General features: G+C 37.1%; 1 pseudogene; it reads left to right on the top strand.

Moving 5' to 3' along the window:
- The first annotated feature begins 851 nt into the window (after positions 1-851).
- Positions 852-1,774, top strand: LOC103750377 (annotated as a pseudogene).
- The last annotated feature ends 7,642 nt before the right edge of the window (positions 1,775-9,416 follow it).

Raw genomic sequence — 9,416 nt, 5'->3', positions numbered from 1 at the left:
GTAGAAATGAAATTCACATGAAACCATGAAAAATTCTTATAATTTATCTTGCACAATTCTAAAAACAAAATAATAAAAATAATTATTTTATAATAACATATTATTCATGTTGTTTTTCATTTTAAAAACATTAATGTTAGGAGTGTAACTCAGTACCAGATCACAATTTAAACATAAAAACAGCAGTAAGTAAAACCCACAGGATGCAAGACCGAGGAGAATGAATGAAAGAGCAGGTGGATCTCTGTGAGTTCCAGGCCAGCTAGAGCTACAGGAAGACCTTGTCTCAAAAAAGACAAAAAGAAAAAAAGAAAGAAAGAAAGAAAGAAAGAAAGAAAGAAAGAAAGAAAGAAAGAAAGAAAGAAAGAAAGAAGAGAAAAGGAAAGAAAGCAATGGAAAAAGAAAGGAATAAAGGGATGGGAGATATGGCTCAGTTATTATAAAGACTGACTGCCCTTGTAGAGGACCTGGGTTTAGTTTCTAGCACCCACATGGCAGATAACAATGATCTGAATCTCCAGTTCCAGGGAATATGGCACCCAATTCTGGCTTCCAAAGTTATTCCACGATATGAGTGCACTTACATACATGACAACAAAACACTCATACACAAAAAAATGAATATTTTTTGGAAATAATTAGCTTTAAAAAGAAAGAAGTGATGCTGGGTATGGAGTGGGTATGAGGGAAGGAAAGAATGAAAGAGAATTTTAGGCAAAGACAGACATTTTTAAAGTAGGTTCCTGACATTATTTCCACAGGGGATTTCTGATTGTCTGTACAATTCTTTCAGAATGTGTCAAGTTTTTGTTCATTTCTTATCACTTGGCAGGCAGTGACAAGAAGCCACTATGCCTAATGTCACTGTAGTTAACAAAATCATCCTTCTGGGGTTCTTCAATGTCCACAAACTTCAGACTTTGTGTAGAGTGCTCTTCCTGGTGATGTACCTTGTAGCCCTAATGAGTAATCTCCTCATCATCACTCTCATCACTCTGGACCTGAGGCTCCAAAAACCCATGTACTTCTTCCTAAAGAATTTTTCTCTGTTGGATGTCTTCCATGTGTCATTCCCAATCCCCAAATTCATTTTCAATAGCCGAATTCGTAATAGCTCCATTTCCATCGTAGGATGTGCATTCCAGATACTTTTAATGACTCCCTTCTCAGCAGGAGAGATATTATCCTGAGTGCCATGTTCTATGACCGCAATGTAGCCATCTGCTGTCCCCTGCACTATGAGGCCATTATGAGTGCACTGATGGCAGGCTTCTTCTGGGCCACTGGTATATTCTTTGGTGCTGTATACACAGCTGGCACATTTTCCATGCCCTTCTGTGGCTCCAGTGTGATCCCACAGTTTTTCTGTGACATTCCTTCATTACTGAGGATTTCTTGCTCTGGTACACTGGTAGTCATTTATGTAAGTATTGGAATTTGCGTGTGTGTATGTATATCATGTTTCACCTGTGTTGTGATCTCATAGTTTTACATTTTCTCCACTGTCCTGAAGATTCCTCCCAGTAAAAGTCAGTCCAAAGCCTTTGCCACCTGCCTGCCTCACCTCATCGTTTTGACTATTTTCATTGCAACTGCTTGTTTTGTTTATCTGAAGTCATCATCTAATTCTCCAATGATTACAAACAGGCTCTTTGCTGTGATATATATTGTGCTGCCTCCAGCCCTTAATCCTGTGATCTACAGCTTGAGGAATGCTGATGTTAAATGGGCTTTGAAGAGGTTTCTACATAATATTTATTCAAGGCTCATGTAACACTCTAAAGTATCTTCCAGTAGCATAGTACATCACCAGTTACAGCCAAATTTTTAAATGTTATAAATTTTAACATTGGAAAGATAGAGATAGATAAATTTTTCCCTGAGAAAATGTGAACAAAAGTTCCCAGGAAAAGCTGCATTTTAAAAATGAGCATCTACATATGCTGATCAACTGATTAGAACTTCGATGATTTGGGAGTGTTTGGAATGGTACTGGTCTAGAGTCTATCATTCATCTTGGGCCATCTTTAACTCCCACTCTTTGCCTCCCTTTATTTCTCACCAAACATTCTGTGACTATCAGATAAAAACCTTTTAGAGTTTGTTATTTTAAAATCCCTCTAAACAAAAAGTCTGAGTGTCATCAAATAGCATCTGAGATCTATAGCTAAGATTTCTCTTTTACTATAACTGCTTATTCATATTTCCACAAACGTCTTTGAAAAGTATCTTGATTTATCACTTTCCTTTTTTTTGTTACTATAAGAACTTCATGAAACTGCTGCCACATTGGAATATAGAATATGGGCTAATCTGAATCTGTGTTCTCTGACCATGTTCACTCATATTTGGCTCCAGAATAAACTATGTCTTATTTCTTTGAGATGAGAGTTGTTGTTTTGCATTCACAGAACTAAGAATGTAAAAGCATTGTTAATAATTTTGTCAGACAATTTGATAGTTTCAAGTTAACATATAGAATCAGGATACTCATTTTGCAATTCTATGATATAATTTTTGAATTTGGGACTACAACTGTTTAAATGGTTAATTATTTCTCCTGGTAAGATTTCAAATGCTCATTTTAGTGCAGGGAAGAAAGACCAGAGGAGAAAGATGGAGGGGAGAAGGAAAAAGCAAAGAAGCTATGGAGGTTTAAAGCTGGCTTGGCAGTCAGACATGTGGGGTCCTGGCATCCACATGGCAGGGAGAAGGAAGCTTCAGAGAAAAAGGAAAATTAAAAGCTGCTGTGGCAGCCCAAAGCATTAGAGCAAGCATGATTCAAAAAGGGATATGAAAGATAAAAGGAGAGACTGCTTTGCTGAAGAATTCATAAAAGAGGGAAGACTATATTTGGTTTCCTGCCTACTGTGTTTTGCTCCTCCCTAGGAAATGTTAACACAGCAGTAGTCTATACGTGTCTGTCAACCTAATTACTATAATCCAAGATAGCATTGCTTTGAATTTTGTGAAGGTGAATTCTGGGGAAAGAGTCTACAGAACTTATTACAACTGTAGAAAAACAAATTACTTTGTTATGACAGATTTCCTTTGGTTTATTTGCAAGTGTCTTTGAATGCAAAATATTTATCTTTATTATGCATATAATCTACTTTGCAAATCAGATGCTTTACTAGAATAACTATTCATGTTCTATATTTAATTATTGTAGCAAACCATAAAGTTTTCTATGAAATTTCCATTATTTAAACCAACTTACAGTTATATTAGGAAATTTTTCTGGCTATTTTGTAAAAGTGCTACTACACTGGAGTCCCAGCTTGAGAAAATGTCTACCTCTCTCATTATCCTATCACAAATGAGATTAAATTATCTAATCAGAAAACAAAGGATCAGTGCCTTCTGGAGGGTCTTCTGAATCACTGCAAGCACCAAATCCCCTGAGCACTATGCTATGCACTTCCCTAAAACCTCTTACCAGATTACAGACTCTGAAAGATATTTCTGGGAAAGGGAAGCTTACCTAAACTCTAACCAAATTTATTCTTATATTTTGACATTTTAAAATACTATCTCCACTTATTTACAATATAAACAAGCTTGTTGTGCCTTGGGATCCTTTTGTAGCCTATAGTAATATCATTAATCACTTATGAGCATTTCTTGCCCTAACTCTGAAGGTGTGTACATGTGTGTGTGTGTGTGTGTGTGCATGTGAGAGAGAGAGAGAGAGAGAGAGAGTCATGAAGATATCAAGCACAGAAAATAGTGAATATTCATTGGAAGCAAGGAATTATTTCATTTTTGTTTCTAAAATATAGAGGTTTACATTGATAACATCTATTTGTGGTCATGTATGCTCTTCCGGGTCAGTAGGGGTGAACTAAGAAAAATCTTATGATGATAAGATAGATTCCTCATTACCCATATCAAGCTGGATGCATTGTTTTAGTAAAGTAAGAATAAGTCCTTTGTTCCAGACAGAGCGAAGTTCCAAGAGAAATCTTCTGTGAGCACAGTTCTGGGAGAAATGTGAAGGAACAGCTTGGACCCCACTTTGATTTTTTTAAAAAAAATTATTGAGCTTTTTATTGAGCTAGATTTCCTACAAGTTCTTAATCAAATTTAGACTTCCTTTCCCACCCATCACCTCCCCCCTCCAGACCTTATGCATCCTGTGATACATCGTAAGTCCTATCCCATCAAGCATTTGTACCCACATGTCCTTCAACACAAGTTCATCTATTGGAGTTCAGTCAGAATACCTGGAGATCTTAAGGAAAGTCTACTATCCCTCACTCAGCAGTAATCATTATCCAAAAGTGGCCAAGCTAGGCAACTTTTCCCATTTCCCATTTTGACTGCTCCCAGACTGGGACTGTGTCTGATTGAGATAGCATGGGTCTTGTGCATGATGCTACCATTGCCACAATTTCACATGAACAAGTTTCCAGTGGCCTGAATGCTTCTGTTTCCCTATTTTCATGGACTAACCCTAGCTCTTACAATCTTTCTGTCTCCTTTTCTGTAATGGTCCCTGAGCCATTGTTGGTAAGGTTTAAGATAGTAATCCCTTTGAAGGATATGTAATCTGTAGTCTCTTATTCTTTAAAGCTTAGCCAGCTGTGACCTTCTGTGTATCATGCTATGTTATATATGGAAGCTTCATTAATGAGATCTGAGGGATGTACTAGTATTCTATTTACCTCTATTTTGCTATGTTCAATGAAACTTCCATGTAGGGGTTCTTCTGTAGCTATGTTATCTAGTGCTAAACATCACTCATACACATACTCTTTGTATGCGACCAGTTGAGGAACTCTGCAGTAGGCTTCACTGGCTCAAAAAGAAAATTATTTTATGAATGGTTTATAGAATACTTCTCTGTAAATATAAGAATCCATATTAAGTATATAGTAAGAAAATTCATTGCTCTAGAAAAATGACAGGGATAGGGTTTTCTCTAGGATCTATGACCTCTACAACCATGTATATTTTCTATAATTACAGTGCCACCCACTAGTTCACTCCCATTAAGAGGACTTTACGGAGCTAGAGACATGGCTCAGCAGTTAAGAACAGTGACTGCAGTTAAGAGCTCTTGCAGAGGACCTGGGTTCAGTTACCAGCACCTACATGGTGGCTAACAACCATTAGTAACTCCAGTTCCATGTGATCCAGCATCCTCTCTTACCACCACAGGCATTGCATGACACAGGCGCACTTACCCACAAGCAGGCAATACACTCATACACATAAAAAATAATAAATAAGAAAAGAGGACTTTAAGTCCAATTCAATAGCTATCGGTCCCCTCTCCCCTCACCCCAGATAACAGTGACACCACTGCACTAATAGAGGTAGTTTGCCTTGTCAATCATGGTTATTAGGCTTTAGGGCTGGGTTGGATCATTGATTGATTTTCTCTGTTAGTAACTTGTAGAGCATGTTCTAAAACTATGAGATCTTGTCTTCAAGGTTTCCACGTCAGTTCCTGCTCAAATTTTCCAAGTTGTGTGATAATGAGGTCATAATGAGGTCTCTCCTGTCTGACACTGTGCTCCTTGATATACAGCCCCCAGCTATACATATGCACTAATGTTCAGACATCATACGTGCATTTCTAAGTTGGCTCCTGAGTCAAATCATTTCCCTATGGATTCCCATACCTCCCAAATTCCATTCATTTCTCCTCTCTGTTCCCCTGTCCAAACTTCCTCCTCCTCCCCCAGTCCAAGCATGCCATTTCCCAGCCCTCCACCAATAACACTTGCCTCCCACCATCCCCTCCCCATTCTGAGTTCCCTCTGCCCCACCCCATGGGTCCCTGTATAGCACTTCCTCCTCCCTTCCCAACTGGACTTGCCCACTCTTAGGACAATGATGGAAAAAAATCAGAAAGATAATAAAAATGTGCAATTTTTTTAAGAAAAGGAGAATGAACAAGATTACAGGCAAAGCTTCTTTAACTGTCAAAGAAATTGATGGCATTGTACTGAAACACCATTTTATGCACTATTTGATAGGAAGGTCCATTGAAAGTAAAACCTCACACAGCAACTTGTGAAAAGGCAAATTCAATGAAAGGAGAGATTCTAAACTGAGAATTCCTTAGAATCTCTGTTGCAAAATGCCCTCTTAGGTAAATGTTGGGAGCTATTATTATTATTATTATTATTATTATTATTATTATTATTATGGCACAGCCATTCCTGGGAGTTTCCCTGCTCTCTGCTTCTGTGGTCTGAGTTGACAGGCTATGCTTCCCTGATTAATTGGCAGTCTTGGAAACATAACTAAAGAGTTCTGTTTCAGTTTATGGGCACGGGAGTTTCTCAGCACTGATAGCTTGGTTTCTATATAGAAATAATGAATTATAGTAGTTGCTAAGAGTAATCACAAACAGTACATCTTATATCTAAGATATTATGAATATTATGTAGCTGAATCTTGGATACTGTAAATGTCATGTGAGTTTTGGTTGGTGAAGTAATGTATTCTTGGTAGTAATGTAATGTATCCTTGGTTATTCCTTGGTTACTTTCTTTTTAGTGATGTATCCTTAGTTATTCCTTGGTTTCTCCAGATCTGATTCCTGTATAAGCTTGCTTTAGTTCACAATAAACATGCACTGGCACATAGACCTCTGCATCTCCTGTGTCCTGATTTCTATCCATCAGGGTCCCCAAGCCCTTCAGGCTTTGACTGTGGTCATTGTACCGTGACAAGTAAATGTTTCCCAATTATCAGCATCAAAAGCATGGTGAGACCACTACAACTGTTGTCCATGAGCCAGGCTACATCCTGAGCTGACAGTAGAATTTGCCAGTTTCATCAATGTGATAATGGTTTCATAGGTGTGAAAAACACTAAAATGAGAGTATCATGGATACTTGCATGAGGATCCAGAACATTCCTGAGACCAGGAAATACATAAAAGGTTCAGATAGACTCACTGCAAGGCCACCCCAGAGACCATTGCATGCAACTGGAAAGGTGAAGCCTAAGGTGAAACGAAGACAGCAGAATGTTGGTAACATCAAGAACATCCAGTATTTACAAAAGAAAGCCATAGATATAGAATAAAGCCAGCTAAAGTGAGAGGTAACATGTGCTATAAGTTGCTGTTCTGGAGGGACAGGGCATCTCAAGAACATGGGAGTATAGATGATTCCATCAGAAACCTCGTATTTGAAATAGAGAATTAAAAGTTTCATGTTTTCCCTGTTGGGATCTAAAATTCCATTGACCCAATCTATATGTTTTCCTTGGTATTCCTCTGTCTTTGTTTTTGGAATGGACATATTTACAACTTGACAATGTATATATTGAACTATGTAATTTATCTCTTGATATTACAGGGTCTCATGTTTAAAAGGTTGCTTTGAAAATTTTCACAATATTGACCATAGATTTTTTTCAAATATTGTGTGTGTGTGTGAGAGTGTGTGTGTGTATGTCTGTGTGTGTGTTTCTATAAGAGGGTACATACTTGTAATTGCAGGTACCCACAGAAACCAGAAGAATTCATTCACTTGAAGATGGCACTACAGACAGCTGTGAGCTGCCCAACAAGGGCGTTAAGAACCAAATTTGAGTCTTTTGCAAGAGCAGTACGCACTTTTAACCACAAAGTAACCTATCCAGCCCTATGAAGAATAGACTTCTGAGCAATGCTAGAAATGGTAAGGCTTTGGGAACATTTAAAGATGTACTAAATGCATTTTTCATTATGAAATGAACATAGTCTAATGTTTTAAGAGTGACTCATTTGTCCAAAAGTTGACAAAGAATGGAGCTGAGCTGGTTAATATTTATTGGCAGTTTGAGGGTGTTTAGAATCATCCTGGTAAAATGGATTTGGATGTGTCTACAAGAGCATTTCCGGTCTGGTCTGCAAAGATGCACCGAACAGCAGAAAAAGTGAGGAAGCATATTTCCATCTGAGTGTTAGCATTTGTCTTTTTCTGATTTCTGAAAGTAAGTGGAATGTGAAAACCCCTCCTGCATGATCCTGTGATCATGTCTTCTCTGCCATGATGAACTGTACCTTCACACTATGTGTCAAAATAAATCATTCATTTTTTGTGCTGGATGTTTTTCAGGAATTTTGTCACAGAATAACAAAGGTAACTAATGCAGGAGTTCATGGCCTGAGTCAGTAAGAAAAGTTCTCAGCGTTTATATAGAGTAACATTTGCTTACAATTATAACATTGTATACAACTCTATGCTCTGTTTAACAAAGAGAATGCATAATTAATTGATTTCAGAAAAACATTGGGCATGTTTTTCATGATCTATTCCATTGTGATTTCTTGGCACTGAACAACCCGGTCTACATAAAGCACCAATTATTATACCAATAATTGTCTGCCGAGATATCTATGTAATAAGGAAGGCTGTCCAGAAAGACTTTTTCCTTTGTAGAATCCCAAGGTAGTAGCCAAATGCCTTTAAAAGATCTGTCAGAGATCAATGGTTCTATTACATCTCAAGTGATATCAAATTAAAGTTTATGAAAAGGTAAATATTTGCCTTGTTCTTTATATTTGCATTCTTCTATGTAAATAAATGACAAGAGTTTAACACAAAAGCCTGAGTGTTATCAGAAGCCTAATTTTATAACCTCATGTCATGGATATAGAATTTACAAAAGTGAGTTAGATGTTCTGTCACTTGCAGATGATCAGCCACTAAGTTAAACACTGATGTTGTATGAGAAACATTCCTCAAGTGAAGCTGTTGGAAAACCTTCCTACATACCTGATATGTGATCCTTTCCAGAAAGTTAAAGAATCTTAATTGTTTTAAGGTATGAATTTCAAATTAGTAAAATTTCTATTGGTAAAAAGCTTACACTGCTTAAAAGAAAAATTATTATGCATAGTTGATGTTGAAGAAATTAGGGCAGGAGCCAAAAGCAAAGTAAATTAATATTCACTTCTCAACCCTTCTTCCTCATTTTTGCCTTGTTTCCCTACTTCTGAAGCCTGATAGTTGGAAAAGGCTGACTTGTCATCATAGTTCTTATCCCTCTACTACACGTTTTCCCTGTTCATCAGAGACTGTTTTGCCCCAAATTATCCAACTGTGGTTCACCTTTATTTTGCATTAAACTATGCTTTCAAAAATTGTCTCCACCACAGATATTTATCTAGTGCATTTGTCCTATGCATTTTGCTGTGAACATCTTGCAATCCTTAACCTCAAACATCTATGTGGCTAACCTCTAAAACAAGAGAATTTTTTGCTTGAAATGTGTCATCATCTGAGAAATTTTGTTGTTTATATTATTTTCAAGTGTTTATCTTTTAACTCCTCCAGTTAAGAATATATTCTTGCTCTGGAAATCTATACTTTTGTATCTATCATTTAGTTCAATATGTAGAACACATATGACTTTTTTTCAATAAAGTATAACTTTGTCCTAGTAGCCAAAGATCTATAAATATA

This window comes from Nannospalax galili, unplaced genomic scaffold, assembly GCF_000622305.1.
Source record: "Nannospalax galili isolate Female #2095 unplaced genomic scaffold, S.galili_v1.0 scaffold627, whole genome shotgun sequence".
Lineage (NCBI taxonomy): Eukaryota > Metazoa > Chordata > Mammalia > Rodentia > Spalacidae > Nannospalax > Nannospalax galili.
The sequence above is the reverse complement of the archived record's forward strand: the minus strand, read 5'-3'. Positions and strand labels throughout refer to the sequence as shown.